Source organism: Seriola lalandi, unplaced genomic scaffold (assembly GCF_002814215.2).
Source record: "Seriola lalandi dorsalis isolate HSWRI2012SDOR001 ecotype SW California unplaced genomic scaffold, Sedor1 jcf7180002054675, whole genome shotgun sequence".
NCBI classification, from domain to species: Eukaryota; Metazoa; Chordata; class Actinopteri; order Carangiformes; family Carangidae; genus Seriola; species Seriola lalandi.
In genome coordinates this window covers 187,595-204,559 of record NW_019525228.1, presented here as the reverse complement: position 1 = coordinate 204,559, position 16,965 = coordinate 187,595, and the positions used below count along the sequence as shown (strand labels likewise).

General features: G+C 38.6%; 1 protein-coding gene across 2 annotated transcripts in view; it reads right to left on the bottom strand.

Moving 5' to 3' along the window:
• Positions 1-11,172, bottom strand: part of LOC111666378 (hyaluronidase-2) — a 17,625-nt gene extending 6,453 nt beyond the window's left edge. The window contains exon 1 of one of the 2 annotated variants that reach the window (XM_087178080.1): positions 11,038-11,172. The gene's annotated coding sequence lies outside the window, so the exon portion shown is untranslated. Of the gene's footprint in view, positions 1-10,500; positions 10,925-11,037 lie in introns of those variants that run through there. The other variant, XM_023421712.2, reaches the window with a different exon arrangement.
• Between the last annotated feature and the right edge of the window lie 5,793 nt (positions 11,173-16,965).

Here is a 16,965-nt window from a genome sequence, read left to right as displayed (position 1 = left end):
TCAGACCTTTGTGTTGAGATGTTTCATTACAGGAAGTGTTTGAAACCCACAAACACAATATTCACACGTTCTGTCACTGTGTTACTTAATGAAATCAATGATTCCCCTGAGGTGACCCACTGTGAGAAGCACTGCTTCACGTAAACTACACTTTATATACAATACAGTATCAGTCAGTAATTAGCTTGTTTACTAGCTTGGAAAACTGTCTTCAGCTTCACCACACAACACAACTGATGTAGACCAGACTGACATCAACAACAGCAACAACACCAGGATGAGAGTTCAGTATTCTATATTCTATATATATATATATATATATATATATATATATATATATATATACAGTATTCAGGATTGTAACTGCGACTGTCAGGATTGACTTGAACTAAATTTGTGCTTGTTGTTATTTGTCACTTCCCTGAGGGATGCTATGGAAAAGCTCACAGGAGGGAGGGATTAATATGTATGTATGCATACATTTTAATACAATATACAATATACATATTTGTTTGGTGGATTTTACTGTTCTTTGCAGTTTTCCTTTGTTACTAACGTTTATGACTTGAAGTAAAAATATACCAACGTCCACCGTGTTCCTGTCTACGAAACATTTCCAAGGCGTTCTCACTAAGTCCGAGCTCTTTAACTTCTGCTATTGTAGATTACATAATTACATAATTTGAGATTGTTGAGATTGAAATTTATCATGTTTTCATCAAGATTATCTGCACATCATGCCACAGACACAACTGTTAAATCAACATGATTTGTTTCTCGTACCTGACTGCTGCTTTATATGTTGGTTTATCTACAAGAGTTGATCAGTATCTCCTGAAATCTGCTTCCATCTTCTCTTTTATTTATTTTAAAGGCTTAAAATCTTTAAAATGTTCTTATTTTCTTCACAAGAATTCGTCTCTTCTGTTCTAAGTGGCTTTAGAAAAATCAGCAACAGATCATAGATTTCTCACGTGTTATAATATTTTGTACACTCAGTGATGCAGGATTCAGTAGATGCAATGCTCACACAGCACACAGTGGGAAAGATGTGCACAGAAGTTAAGCAGAATAAATATGCGGAAAGCACCAGTGACTCCCACTCCTCATGTTCTAATACAAATCATCATTTACATCTTGTTTCATCTGTTGACAGAGACGGAAACTCATCTGTATTCTCCTCCCTGTGTCTCACACTAATCTGACACACCAGTCACTTCCTGTTACACAAATCCACAGAAGAAAACAACACGCCTGCTTGTCAGAGAAGAAAACAAAGGTATGAACGATCAAAGAATCATATGCGTTTCAAAAACACGAGACCGAGAGCAAAGCAGTGGTTATATCATTAGAAATCTTTCTGTGTACTTTCGTGTTTTTGTGCAACGAAAAAGCAGAAGAAAAGAAATGCTCCGAGTTTATCCTGATAAAGAAATCATCCAACTGACTTTCTGTGTCATTGAGATGATGTAATGAACAAATGTGCTTCAACCTCTTCAACAATGACGGACTGTCCAGTTTAAACATTAACCAGCTCAACGTTGCTGGTTAAAATTCAAAACAACATATTTCTCCTCTCTGTCCTGATTCCACCTCCGTGTTCACACGTTTTGTTTACACCATATGTCTGAAAGCTGCTGTTACTCTCAGCAAACATGGCTTCTCTTTATCTTCTCATAATTAAAAATGATGTAATCAACCCCAGAGCTCTTTTTGAAATAGATCCAAAGATGATTTGTTTTCCTAAATAAAAAATGTTTCCAGTTTGTTTAAGTAGCCAGTTCTATAACTGAGGAACACAGTGAACCTCATGTGATTCCTGTTCCATAAATGTTACCCAGGAACTCCAGTACAGGTTTCCTGCTCAGCCCTGGCAATAAAGTGCTAAAGATTAGCACTAACTGTCTTCTTCTCAAAGTCGTCCCTCTATGTTTTACCTAGCAGCCTCACTGTCCTCAGGATACTGAATGAAAACACTTTGGTTAACGACAGCTCCCTTCTGTAATTACAACAGTTGTTAAAAATGGCTGGAAGCTGTAAATATACTTTTACTGCAGGGAAATGTTCCTTTCTGAGTCTAGACCAGCGATTAGAGCCGTCGTCTATGGACCTGACTATTATACATCACTATCTGTAGTTTGACATCACTGAGGAGAAGCTACTGACACTTTAAAGAAACTCAGAGACTTGAACAATGAGGCAGGAACTCTGTACTTTAAATACAGACAAGAAGCTTTGCTATAAACAACTCTGTATCTTTACAAAATATTCAACCAAAATATATCTGTATCTAATGTATCTATATCTGTATTTGTATTTTAGCTCTGTTTCCCACACATTCACAGAAAGGCTGGTTGAATAATCAAGTAATAATAATAATAATAATAATAATAATAATATTAATAATAATAATAACTTTATTTATATAACGCTTTTGAAAACAGAAAAAACCAAAAGTAGAAACCAAAGATAAATGCATTGAAATCAAGAATTTATATGTATGTATTGTTTTGAGTAGTGTTTTAAACTGGGGCAACGACTCAGTACACACACTGTCATAGTACTACTACTGTATTAGTAATACTACTACTACTATGTTTCCTTTGTAGTTTTTTCCCAGAATAAACACTAGTGCCAGTTTCTCTCTCACGGCATCTTGATCCTCCATCAAACAGTTTTTGTCCTAAACGAGTGAATTCAGTTTCATTTAATTTCCTTTATTTCACCCCTCTTTCATACAAGTTAAATACCTTGTTGAGCTGTTCTGACTTCATAGTTTCTTTCCTTCGTGTCTCTCTCAGTGTGAAACACTAATGTGAACACAGAGTCACATGTGTCACACTATTCCCTTATAATTAACTTGAGGCACATTTTAATTTCCACTCAGCGCTATGAGGCTGACACACAGATGACCACTGTGTGCGTCACTCAGCTAATTAGGATAATAATGGATACAGTGCTAATGATTGTCAGCAGCACAATCAGACCAGTTCAAAGAGCTGCAGAGAAAACGGAGGTTGAAAGTCACAGGTGTATTTATTGTACTACACTTATCTACAGTTTTGAAATACTGTCAAATAAAATCTAAAGTTTCTATATAGTGTGAGACTAAACCACATGTCACAGGGACATTTTATTCCACTATATTCAGCTGACAGGGCCATTTTACAAAAAAAAATGCAATAAGTTCCTAAAATATGATGAAGTGTTGTACTTTAAACAAAACAACAATTAGTTCGACCACCTGCAACTTTTAATGCATCAATAATTAATCGCCCAGACATCAGCAGAGGCAGAGAAACTGACTTTGAAGTTGAACGCTGCAGTTTCTTTCCTGCCTGTGTGTGTTCATGAAGCTGTAGTTGTTTAGAGAGGATGGGAAACATACAGATGCAGTGATGAAGGTATGAGACAGATAGGTGCAGTTTGTCCTGAAGAATAGGAATAAACAATAATAAACTGAGTCGCTGCTCGGGTTCTTTTTGTGAAAATAACAACAAGCTCAGTTCCTGTTTCACACAAGAGACAATTGTGCTGTAAGTGTTGGAACTACAGAGTAACAGTACAGGAAGTGCTGTAGATTGTTGCTATGGAGATAAAGAGTTAGATTATGTACTATAGCTTCAGATCTACTTTTCAGTTTATATTAATATTAAAGTGATTCAACAATTATAGATTTTTATTATGCTACTTTTTCACACGTCGCTGTTAAAAATGTGTTCAGTTCAAACATGTTGTATGGTGCAGGTTGAACCCATGGTTGAGCCACATCCGGCCCATTACACTTTTTGTCATAGTCTTTAGTATTTTTATTGCCCTTATTTAAATTTTCCAGAACTTCGTGTTTTATTTAAGATAAATATTATTTCTACGCACCACTTATCTATTTTGGTAACGTTTTTTCACAAAAGTGACAAAGTAAGACCTACCGGGAAATCCTAATCTGGCCACTGAGCTTCCGGTCATGTGTGCTAACCTGCGTGAGTTACGTCAGTTTTTTTCTCAACCGTCTACCAAGAAGCGGGATTTTTTTCGGCTAATGGACGATTCAGTCAAAATGTTCAGGTAACCCAAACTAAACAAGCGACGCTGAGAAGAGGGAGGACAGAAGAGAAGCGGAGGACTTTACTGCTGAACCGACGACATTAGATACGTTTCTACTCACCAGGCTTCAAGTTCATCAAATGCTAGCGATGTTGACGTTTAGCCGGAGGCTAACGTTAGCTTGGTTAGCTATACACTCAACTGAGAACTGGATGTGTACCTGAGCGGTGCTGTTGATGTCTCTGCTGAGCGCGGGGCACGGAGGATGAACTGCTAATGGGTGAGTACAGTTTTCTGTTTTTATGGCGCGGGATCCGGGAACAGTGTTGTTTACCTTTTTGGCACATAGTCTGAACTGTAGTTGGGAAGCACAGGGGAGACGCGGGAACTTGGGGCATGAGGAGTAATAGCTATAGTTGTAGCACAAACAGCCTAAAGTGCGCATATATCTCACTGTACGTTCACAGCGACATTGCTAGCTGATAGCTAACTAGCTAACTGTCACCTCCGGTTGCTAGCATGATTCCTCTCTCTTGCCAAAGCAGTACAGAAAATTATAAATTATAAACAGTGTCAGATCATTGATTAATGATTATACAATAATATGTAGATATCAACAATAATATTAAATACAATATAATGAAAGGTTTTTTTTTTTTTTTTTTTTTACAGATGTAATCACACAGAAACGTACTACAGAACTTGTTTCTCTCAGAGAGAAGATTTAATATATTTTGCATCTCTCCCTCTCTCTCAACCTATGTGCTGATCTATTCCTGAAAGCAGCTGCTCTACTCCTATAACTATATTCTGTCTTAAACTTACAGCAGATCTCACGCAGAGAGGATAAATCAGTATCATTAGGGAGTTTAGTTTCCTAACACGTCTGCGCATGCGTGTAATGCTGCACTATCACAACTGATCTCAGAAAGGTGGAAGCTGAATCAAGGACAGCTTGACAAGCTCACTTTTTTGGCTATCGCTAATCACCAGTCAAAGTTAACCCAGGATCAGGACATTCCTTGTGTTGTTTGTATTGTAACCATGACAACCTAGATCAGGGGGACTAGTGGGATCAACTATTGGATTTTCCCTTATCTTCCTGTTTAAGAGCATCTGTGCCTTTTATGTAACTCCCCTCATTTATTCATATAATACATTTTCTGTGCATTTCATCTTCTCTATGGTTTATGTTTTTAGATTAACCACAGTTGTATTTCACTCTACTGTATCATATTGTGTCCAGTTCCTCTGAGGTTAACAAAGACCTGTAGAATTTTACATTTTCCAGATTATTTTTCTTTTCTCAGAACTTGTCACATTATGGTAAAAAATAAAAAATCCAGCAATTGCTTGTTAGCAGTGGCAACTTCTCTGAGCAGCACAGAAAGCTGCATGCTTTCTAACAAGCCATTAAATGTTCCACTACCTCTGTGACTGTACTCTGGTGGTGGGATTTCTCCAACATTAAATATATCACCTGCAAATAAAACACAAGCTTTCAGAAGGAAAATGAGAAAAACTTTTTATCTATCTGCTTTCAACAACAGTTTTATATTAATCAGTTGGGGAAATTGGTTTCACTAAAATATATTCCACTTCACTGCAGACTTTTTAGAAATCATACACTAAAGCTTACACAAGTCTAGACTAGTGGAATTGAACCTGGGAGTCGTTGCTCACTGCGTTCGCGCCCAAACCATTCGACCATCAGGCTGCCTGACCTCAGTACATCTTAAGCATTGAACTGATGTTCTTATCCACAGTGACTGGATAAGAACAGTTGAATAAGCTCCCAGATCTCCAACATAATAAGCCACTAATACTAAGGAGGTCGAAGGTCACAGAATGTATAGTGTCCTGCAAATATCCCTGTTTCTAAATCCATAGTAAAGAATATGCTTTTTTTATTGTTTAACAGCAGAATCTGAAGCGAGGTGGTTTAGTGATGTCTTCGAGGAGAGATTTTAAGATTTAGTTTTATTGTTCCTTGAATAAAGGGAATGGAAATTAACCTCTGGCTTCAAACATTTTTAATATAGGTATAATAAATAAAAAGGTTAAATATCAAGGGTTTAAAAGAAATAAAATAACATGAAATGGTACTGGTAATGCTTTAGATTACAGCTCACACAAATTACTGTGTAAATACAGAGTATCAATAAAACAAAGTACTTATTATTGTTAATATGCTGGGGATGTAAACATTAGGCTTAACCTGTGAGGAAGGGTTTACCACTATAGTGTAATTATAGGATATGTTAAAGTGTATTTTATATATATTTTTTGTTCAGTTTAAGTGCAACATGTTAGTTCGACTCCTTTCTGTGATGGAGCTGTTGTGAAAGGACATGTAGGTGAAATCTGCTGGCACCCTGTTTTTACCTGCATGTGTTTCTCTGTATGTACAAAATAATTACAAAATAATCTGTATATACAAAATATTTACACAATAAATTGCGGACTGTAATGTAAAGTGTGACCAAAAGCGAAAGAATTTAACGTAGATGTGTGAAGTCCTGTATGATTTCAAGTGTCCGCTGTCAAGTGTCCAGCGTCTACAACCACGATCAGACAGTGAGATATTGTTATTTAAAATTCTCAAATCATCATCTGCTTTTCCAAAAGTGTCAGTAATCTGGTTTTTAACTGTTACCTTTTTTTATTCCAATAGCTGTAATCCCATCATACAGCATGTAATCCCTCACCTACTGGTAGTAGTGAATGGTAAACGTGATAACTGGCTAATCTGGTCAGGCTAAGCCCCTGGTCTGTGTTTACTTGTCTGTCTGGGCACAGGCTGATCCTGAGCCCAACGCCTCCACAGCTCAGAGCAAAAAAAGACACCTCAGCCTGAATGGTTACTTATTATGGAGCCTCTAATGTGTCTGCCTATACATTACATATCAGTTCAGAGGGTAATAGAAAAATAACACACTCTTGATTATTAAACATGGTGATAATTAATTTATTTATAATGGCATGTCCCTCAGCCAAGGAGGAATTCATGAATTTGTAAATCCAGCATTTCTGATTCTTTTTTTATTTCATTTTCTGATGTGTTTCTCCTTTATATTCATCTCACAGTTCATTTGTCTGCTCCTCTCCCATGAATGCCACCAAGCTGTGCCAATTACACAATGGAAATCTGTTATTTTAACCCGCTGGGACTCTGATTTGATCTTGTCATCATCAAATAGTATTAAAAAATCTAATTTTACACTTGAGGAGAAAAAGTATCCATTAAAAAAATAAATAAAAAATCACACCTGCTTATTATGTTAAATTTAGACCTTGAGATCTAGTTTATAAACCTGGCAACCAGAAGCTTTGAGCTTAGCACCGCACATGCTGCTGCCTTATATGTAACTAAACATTGGCCACGGTGCAGTTGCTTAGAGAAACTCTTTTCCTACTTCAGAAAACTTCACTGTGTTGTTTTTCCCCAGAACCTCTCAGGAGTAAAATTAAGGGAAAGCTGTCATGTTATCTGTGGAGCCTTTAAATGGAGGAGCAGAGTGATGTCTCCTCTCTGTGGGTAAATGAAGCTGTAATTCTTGTGTTCTCTGACCGCGCTGTCGTTTGTGTTGCTGCTCAATGAAGCAAGAGGAAACGCCGATAGGATCCAATCAGGATGTGAAATCAGCTGAGATTAGGACGAATACATGCGTCACTCCAATCTGATGCCCAGAAAAGAACCGGTTCAGCCGAGCGACAGCAAATCACCGTTCGACCCACAGGCGACTGGTGTTTAGGAGTCATAGCACATTAGCTCAAAGAAATCAAGTCTAACAAAGTTATTGCTGTTGGTAGGATGCAGCAGACTTCCTGAGTTCAGACTTCCTGTTACCGGCTTGATATAGTTATTCTCTACCAACAGTTCTCTAAATTATATGTATATTACAGTACACTGCTGTTTAGAATACAAGCTTCACAATATTATACTGTCAGCTATTTGGTTGCCGTTATACTGTTATTTTAGTGTTCCTACTGTAATCTCTATAAACAGTTTATAACTGTGAAATGTATGAGCACTTTTCAAAATAAAACCCCCTGAAAACTGCTTGCACACGAGTGACTCAGACCACAGATGACCTAAAGCCAATGCAGTATCAATCACATTCAGTAACTGACAAATTTAAAGTAAATAACCCCATGCTGAGTAGTGGTATGTTAGACAGATTGGATGTAGTAAAGAAGGTGATAGTTGTTTCTGCATCCTGATAGATTCCTGTTTCATCATCTCTCTGTCTCTCTCCGTTAGAGAGATATTTTCCATTAGCTTAAAAATGATATTAAACGATATGAGAACAGCTGGGAGGATTCAGATCAGTAGTGTTCAGATGTTCACTCGTTGAAACTAAATTTTCGCAGCAGAAAGTTTGACGGTGTCAGTTACTTGTTGCATCGCCCTCAGGTCATAATTTCCTCTTGTCTTTTCTTGCTCTCATAAAACTTGCTGTGACTCTTCGTGGCCTCCAGTGATGGAGTCCAAATTGTTTCTCTCTGACCTCTGACCTTTCCTGTACTGTCAGCACCAGGAGGATGGTTCTCGTCCCCTCTGTTTGTCCACAGAACAAAATCAGTTTCACATCACAGTGTGTGTGGACTGAATCAAATAGATATCAGTATATTTTTATGATAATTTAGACATGAACTGTCATCCATGTTGTAATGCTATTATATAAACAATACAAAACCAAACGACCCACAGTATATTCAACAATATTTTTACCTGATTCAATAAAACATCTCAGACTACATCCTCAAAAATTACCAGAGTTGACTCAAAAACTCTTCTCAGCAAAAATTCAACATGAAAACTAAAGCTGATATTTAGTTGGAGAACTGAATTTCACTCAGGTGTTTCTTGACACTGTTTGTCCATTTTGTCAAGCCTCACACTGTGTTATCCACTATAATGTTTTCTGCATATCAGCCAGGTCTGCACGATATGTACTAAAAAAGCACATTGGGATTATTTTGGCAGATATTGCGGATTTCAGTTGGAATGGTCAAAAAAATAAAAATGATGATGATGTGATTTTTGTTGGTCTTGTACCAAACAAACATGTTCCTTTACATCTGGAGAATATGATCTGTAGACCGGGCGTCTCTGTAGCACCTCAACACTGACAACAATGCACAACAATGTTGAGACACATTTTACCTTCATCAAAACATCACAGCTCCTGTGATTTTGATGTTGCACTTGGCCATATTGAGATTTCGATTATATTTCGATTAATAGTGCAGCCACATTAGCCAGCATATTCCATGCACCAGTTCATTAACCAGTTAATTTCCTGTAATTATTCAGATGTGTTGGTCGGGTTGGTCACTGTGTTTCAGAATCACCCAGCTACAGAATTATGAGCTGAATAAGACGTGTTGATCTAGACGTGTTCGTCTTTGTGTTAATGATGAAATATGTTCAAAGGTTTCATCAAAATGTTGATGTGAGAGTGAGGAAATTAGACAGTTACAGTTTGTTTAAATAAAACGTTATCTTACTTAAAACAATTCTATTTCATATAGCATAAAAATTATGCAATGTCTTGCTCTTCAAGGCAAACTTTTAAGATCACAGACTTTCTTTTATGATTTTTAGTCATATTGTGTACAAACAGTAAAATCACACACAGTAAGTAAGTGAAGTAAGTCAATATGATTATTAAATAGTTATAATAATAATAGCCATTGTATTTGGAAGGAAAAGTTAAAAATTAAAAATAAAATCGGTATTTTTCCTTTTACAGCTACAGCCAAAACAATGGAGGTCAATGAGATATCATTTGTCATACTAAAATCAGTGAGTTGACATTCAATAGTTTTTATTTGAAGATACTTTATACTAAACATAAAACAAAGACAGCTCATCCAGCTGTCAGTTGTAGAGGGGGAGTTTTTAGGTTTTTCATTCAGCTCTTTTGTTACAGTCGTCTTATTCAGGTTGTGGGACAATTTGTCCACGTCAGAGACGATCATTTCTGAAGCCACTGATAAAACAAAGACAATGTGTCCATGTTATTAAAATAAAAACATTCTCTTTTTTACCTTGCACTGACCGACCCGGATCCAGACTTCTGAACATTAAACTACATCATCAAACAGAATCAGTTCATTAATCCACAGAACAACCACAGTATCACTGCATTTGATTTGTGGCCATGAACTGTTCATTCCAACATCATATTCAACTGTAAATGTACTAATGGGTTTTAATTTGACATTTTATATTTTATATATTTTCTTTATATACAGTGAATATACAGTATTTGTCATGTCTTCAACATTTTTTTTATGATTGATTTTCTTAGTTTACCTTCATATTTTCCATCACACAAATCAAATCAATCACGACTCATGATTAAATGAAACCAAACCAAAAGCACTAAAACTGGATGAATGTTGTTCTGACTGCTGCCACACTGAGTCAGGTTAAGTCAAACTCACCGAGGCCGGGGTTGTTCCTGTATTTACTCCTCACTGTCTGGACATGGTCCGAGTTTCTGCCCCTGACATTAAGAAGTTTTATTCCTCTGGTTTTATTCTTTACTCTCCCAGATAGAAAAGACCAGGAATCCTGCTGGATTTGCGAGGGCATGGATAAGCTGTGCATGTATAACATGCAGCGAACAGGAGCCTGACATCCGGAAGAGAGAGATAGAGAAAGAGAGGGAGGGAGGGAGATGAAGAGACAGAAATAGACAAGAGAATTAAAAAGAGAGATAAAATGTGTCGGGAGGAAGAGAGGGAGAGTGAGAGACAGAGAAGACAGAAAAGGTAAAAACACGAAAAAAGAAAAAGCCAAAGAGACGTAAAGGAGACGCTGAGAGTCTGTTCAGGAGATAGAGAGGTGTGTGTGTGTGTGTGCGTGCGTGCATGTGTGTGCGTGCATGCGTGTGTGTGCGTGCATGCGTGTGCGTGCATGCGTGTGTGTGCATGCGTGCGTGTGTGTACGTGTGAGAAAGAGAGAGAGACAGACCTCACCTTCACAGCCAGGCTAAGCTTCCTTACTGAGAGAAGGTAAGCAGGGTCAGTGTTGACCCAGCTGACTCACATGACCAATGGCACTGACCGTAATCCCATAATCCTCTGCTCTACTGCTGCCGCTCTTGGCTAAACAAACGCCCAAGCTGTGGAGGATCACACCTGTCCTCCACTTCCTCTTCCTCCTCCCACTCCCTTCTCTCCACCTCTTCATCTCACCTTCCTCTGCCTCTCAGTCACCTTCCTCCCTTCACTCGTCTCAGATCTTTTTCAACCATCTGTAAATTTTCAATTTTTTAACTTCCCTCCTCCTCCTCTTTGCGCCCCCCAGCTCTTTTCCTCCCTCCCAAATCCCTCTCTCCCTAATCTCTTTTCTTCCACACTTGACTCTGTTGTTTTATGGTGACCTTTCTCTCAAGGATTCAGCCACCACAGAAAACACCAGCATCGTCTGGGCTGGTGTGACACAGCAATAAACCACAGCTCCCTCCTTCTCCTGCTCCCTTCTCTCACTGTTGTTGAGTCACTGGTGTCTTTTCCCTTCCTAGTTTCCTGTTCCCCTTTTATTCTTTTCTTTCATCTCATTCTTCCATTTTTTTACTTCTCTATCACATTTTAAAGGATTAATCGGGTTATTTGACAGTTTTGTATGGTGGCCAACAAGAGCAAAAACAAGCTGCAATGACCCAGAACAGAGAGATTCAAACACACATATAAAAATACAAAACAAATACAAGACTGGAAACATGCTGCAGGAAGTCAAAACAAAAACATGAACAACAAACACGCTGCAAATACAGAAACGATGCACCAACGAAAACACACAAACCTCCAAAACGAATGCAACAGAAAAAACGCTGCAGATGTCAGAGCTCCAGGCCTCTAGGGGGAGCTCTAAGTGGAAATCCCATAGACTGTATATAAGCTAACGCTTGCTACGTTATCTGTTCCTCTTTTATAATTTTGTAAAAATGACGGCCAAATGTAAAAAAGAACACAAACCTTTTTATGTTGCCTCTTCGTTCTTTCCATGTCCTCCCTTGTTTGGTCAAAGGTCAAAGGTCTGACCTCTCGGACCAAAGCTCAAGCTTCTACTCAAGGTGTTCCACTTAAAGCTCCTCCGACCTCAATTTCCAGCCATATTCGAAGAAGAAAAAAAAATCGAACGTGAACCCAAAACGAAGTAGTCCGAGGCCGTTCATCCTATTCTCACAATATTTGGTCTAAATCATCTACAGACTATGCTGCTGAAAAATTATTGAAACAATTTCATCTTATTAATCCGTTTTGAAATGATAAACGTTTAAACCTGTGTCGTTAAGATCAATTTTGCACAAACGTTCATGAATAAAACTTGGCTAATGCTATTGTAACCAAAGTCGGTGTAGGACTGCGGACCTTAGCTCCTAGCATTGTTATAGAGTCCTGGAGTGTTCTGCCTATAGGGGGAGCTGCAAAGACGAAAAGTTAGTCATCTCAGTTATCTCAGATCCGGCTGCATGGATTCATACAAAATTCAGTTCATGTGATCCACGGTCATTTCTCAGTCTATGAGTAAAATTTGGTCATGATTCATTAAAGTGGGTGTGACTAATTACAAGAAATATAACTTTCCAATTACTCCACCTTTCAAACTTCTAAAAACATAATAATTCACCTGTACGTTCTACAGAGCTGAGATTTGTTCACCACATCCACTGAATGATGATGAAAGTTTGCTTCAGCTGTCACCTACGGTCAGTTCAGAAGTCAACGCTATATTTTTTTAAATATGTAAAATCAATTAACATCTATATCTCCACAAGTCTTCATTCAAATGCCACCATAACTGAAGCAGACATTCTGTATATGGTAGAAATCAAGTGTTTCACACGGTGTTTGGATCAGACCAACCATCAGTCCTCAGTGATATTCATAATCTTGCTATAATTCTTTTTCCATGTACAACATTTTTTTTTTTTGCTCCGTGTTAGATTCAAAGTCTCCAAAATATCTGATGATTCTCCTGAAACCAGCAGAATGATGTGTGATTTTTCTTTACAGAACTTTCACACCAACATTTTGACCATTTGAAGTGTTTTAAAGTGAAACTGACAACAACACCCCAGTTTTGCACATGATGTCATCGCCTCAACTTGTGTGAAGGCAGGTGCAGCACATGGTTACCCAGTGGTTCAATCAGAAAGCCACCTTCTCTGGGGATACCAAGGTCAGGTCCTGCTTCAGTAAAAATTCAATAGCAATTCATGGTATGCTTGCGAGCGGCTTTGCCCCCGATAATTGCAGCTAGCAGCTATATTTGTTTTTGTCTTTTTTCATTTGTCCTCATACAATTCCATCCCAGTTCTTTATTTAAACTCCTTACCTTTCACATTCCACCTGTCTCTTCTAAGTTATCCATCATATTTTTTTCCATTAGAGCTGTCACTGCACACAATAGCTAATAACCTGGTCAAAGAATCACACCTGTGCTCTCATGCTTTTTCTATAAATCCCCTTTTTTCTCTCCCTGTTCTCGCTGCTGCTCTTTTCTTTAGGTTTTAGCTCAAGTAAATGTCACACTTTCTGTTTCTCTTTGTTCCTCTATGTTGCTTTTTATGTATATTAAGTTAACAGCCATTATTCTGAGCGTAATATCTACTGCATCAGCTTATGTCAAACACACATCTGTGTCCAGATGTTTACAACAACACACAGCAGCTCTTAATCTGCAGTCAAGGCATGTGAACTAATGTGAAAATGAAATAAAGTTGACAAGCAGTGTTTGACCAGTTAAAGCTAAAAAATCAATATCAGTGAGAACGATACTGAAGTGAAGCGATCTCTCTCCTTACATCTGATCTCAGAACAGCTTCTGTCTCATAATGTGACGCCTGTTTCATTCATTATGTGATTTCCCGCCCTCTTGTGGCGGCAGCAGGGTATTGTCTCTCCAGCTGTTGTAGCTATCATTTCTGTCATTTTTGTGGGTGTCCGTTGATAAACGCTGGAGCTTGTCAAACGGAGAGGACAGAAGCCTGTTTTGGAGGTTGCACATGCGCATTGAAGATAATCGTGGGATCTTTGACTGGTTATTAACTATAGTCAAAGTGAGCTTGTCAAGCTGGCCTTGACTCAGCTTCTACTGTTCTGAGATCAGTTATGATATTGCAGCATCATACGCATGTGCAGACGTGTGTGGAAACTAAACTTCTGCATTAAGTGTTAAGAGGCAGCAGCAAGTAAACGAGCTAATGACGCTGATTTATCCTCTCTGTGTCTCTGAGATCTGCTGTAAGTTAGAGACAGGATATTGTTGCAGGTGTAGAGCAGCTGCTTTCAGGAATAGATCAGTACGTAGGTTGTGTGCGTAGAGAGAGAGAGAGAGAGAGAGAGAGAGAGATGTTAGCGACCGGAGCAGAGTTAGCTAGTTAGTTAGCAGTGTAGCTGTGAACATATAGTTTGATATATGTGAACTTTAGCATGATTGTGCTACAACTATAGCTTATACTCAAGACCGACGTTCCTGCATCTCCCCTGTGCTTCAACTACAGTCCAGACTCTGAGCCAAGAAAGGTTAACAACACTGAGGCTGAAAAACACAGCTACTGGTCCATATGTTGAAGATTACCACAGAAGTGATTTTTAGATATTTTTCCTCCATACTGCTCATTTAATGTTTATTGTCAGTTCAGAAGAATAATCCTAAAACTTCTTCGTACAGGAAGGAGAGGGTGAAGATGTCTAGACAGAGCAGAAGATGGAGGACAGCCATATTCAGCACAACATCATGAGACAGAACAGGACCGAGTTAAAGAGAGACTTTCTGCTGCTGCTATGGTCATGAAAAGGTATGTTTCAGTCTGGTCCATATTTTTGAAGTTGCTGTGGATGAAACCCACACAGAGTTGTGTACAAGCCCCCGCACTGTAGAATATTTATTATAATGTAGTTTACACAAATCAAAATGCTGTATAAATGCTGTCAGTCCTCTCAGTAACACACCCAACAACCCATTTGTTGTGGGTTCAAACAATAACTTATCAACACCAATGTGGCAGGGATTTATTACACTTTACATGATTTATTTTACACTTAACAATACTAAATATTGTATATGCAGTCTTACATTAACATGTAAGCATCGTCTGTACAGTCGCTGTGTGTCTCCACTGTTGAAACCTTATATCTGTGTTTGTGGAGTTCACTGGATTCCTCACAGGAGCTAATGCTTGTGGAGCTCACATTTTCCAGCCTCTTGTTTTATTCCCACTGAGGCCTCATGCTCTAAAAATACATGCGTCACACCACAGGGGGTTCAGGATAAAAGCATCCGCCCCATGCTAAGTGGCAGACTACACATGGATACTGCGTGTCATTATGTTAGCATTTGTGTTGTATCTGTGTGTTTTCCTCTTCTCCAGTTGTTGCATATGCTTTGTCTCTTTTCATGCAGCTGTGTGTTTTGCTGCATTGCTGCTGGTTTACTTGCAGTTATATCCAGTTTCTATAGGTCATATAATCAAGTGGAAATGTTCTTTTTTATATACAACCCGCTACGTTTTCACAGTAACACAACTCAGTACAAACCTCAGTTTTGAATTCATGGTTCAGTATGTTTTCAACACAGTGAAATAAAAATGACATGAAAACCATTAGATTTCTTTAAATTTATTAAGAACATAAGGTTGTAATTGTAAACTTGTAAACTTGTAACTCTGTGACAAACTGGCCATAATTTAAAAATGGATGACTTGAACTTCTTGAACACAAGAATAAACATTTAAAAAAGAAAAACAAACAAAACATATCTGCTAACAAGTGCTTCAGAAAGTTATCAAGTAAATAAATACATGATATAATAATAAAATAAACATCTGTTTAAGTGCAACATCTAGACAATTATGGATGCGTCGCTGCGGTTAGGACTAAGTCTTCATGGTACGTGCTCACTGTAGCTGTAAGACTTTATTCGCTGATGTGTCGTACCCATACTGCACCGCACGGCACAGATATAGGAACCGTTACATCCCTAATGTGTTGCATGTGCATAAACACGTGTGTGTGTTTGTAGGTCTTTGTCTACGCTGCGTGTGTTACTTTTGCACCAGTGTTTCTTGCGTGTTTGGTCCGGTTGTGTGTGTGTATCAGTGTGATGTTGGCGTGAAGAGGTCCTCTGCCCTCTCCATGTGGAGCAGACGGAGCACACGGATTATACAGAGGTCGCCAGCAATACCTTCAGGTTAAACACACATGTACCGTCATAGACACACACACACACCAGTACACCGGTCAGATTATATGTATTCAATACCTTCAGGTCATCCGCTTTGCTCTGAGGCGATGTTTCCCTGGAAACAGATCAGCAAGGGGATGATGATGATGATGATGATGATGGTGGTGGTGGTGTTGTTGATCACTGGCTGGCGTTTTCGGATAGAGGTAGGACACACAGAGAGCAGATAAGGCGACAGGAAGCAGATAAAGAGGCAGGAAGGAGGCAGATAAGGAGCTAGGAGGCAGATAAGGAGCTAGGAGGCATGGAGGAAGGTTTGTAAAAGGTTTTTGTACAAAAAAATGTGAAATCAATTCACACGTTTCTGAATGATGACATATCAGCGTTTGGGATCAGACAGATTTTTAATTCCAGTTATTACTGTTTAACAGTAACGTGTCCGCTGCTCCGACTCTGCTCACCAGGAGCCTGACATGTGGCATCAGGCTGAGACCCCCCCCCCTGCATGTCATTGATGCAGCACTGATGTCATGAGGAGGAAAGCCATGTGACATGCAGATGTGCTGGGTTAAGTGTCACAGAGATGTCGATTGAGTGGACGGGAGTGACGACAAACTGGTTTGATGTCGTGTTGTTTACTTTCACAGTGAACAGCCTCCGTGCTGAAAACATAATTATTGATTATGACCTGTCTTTGTCTTTGTGACATCATT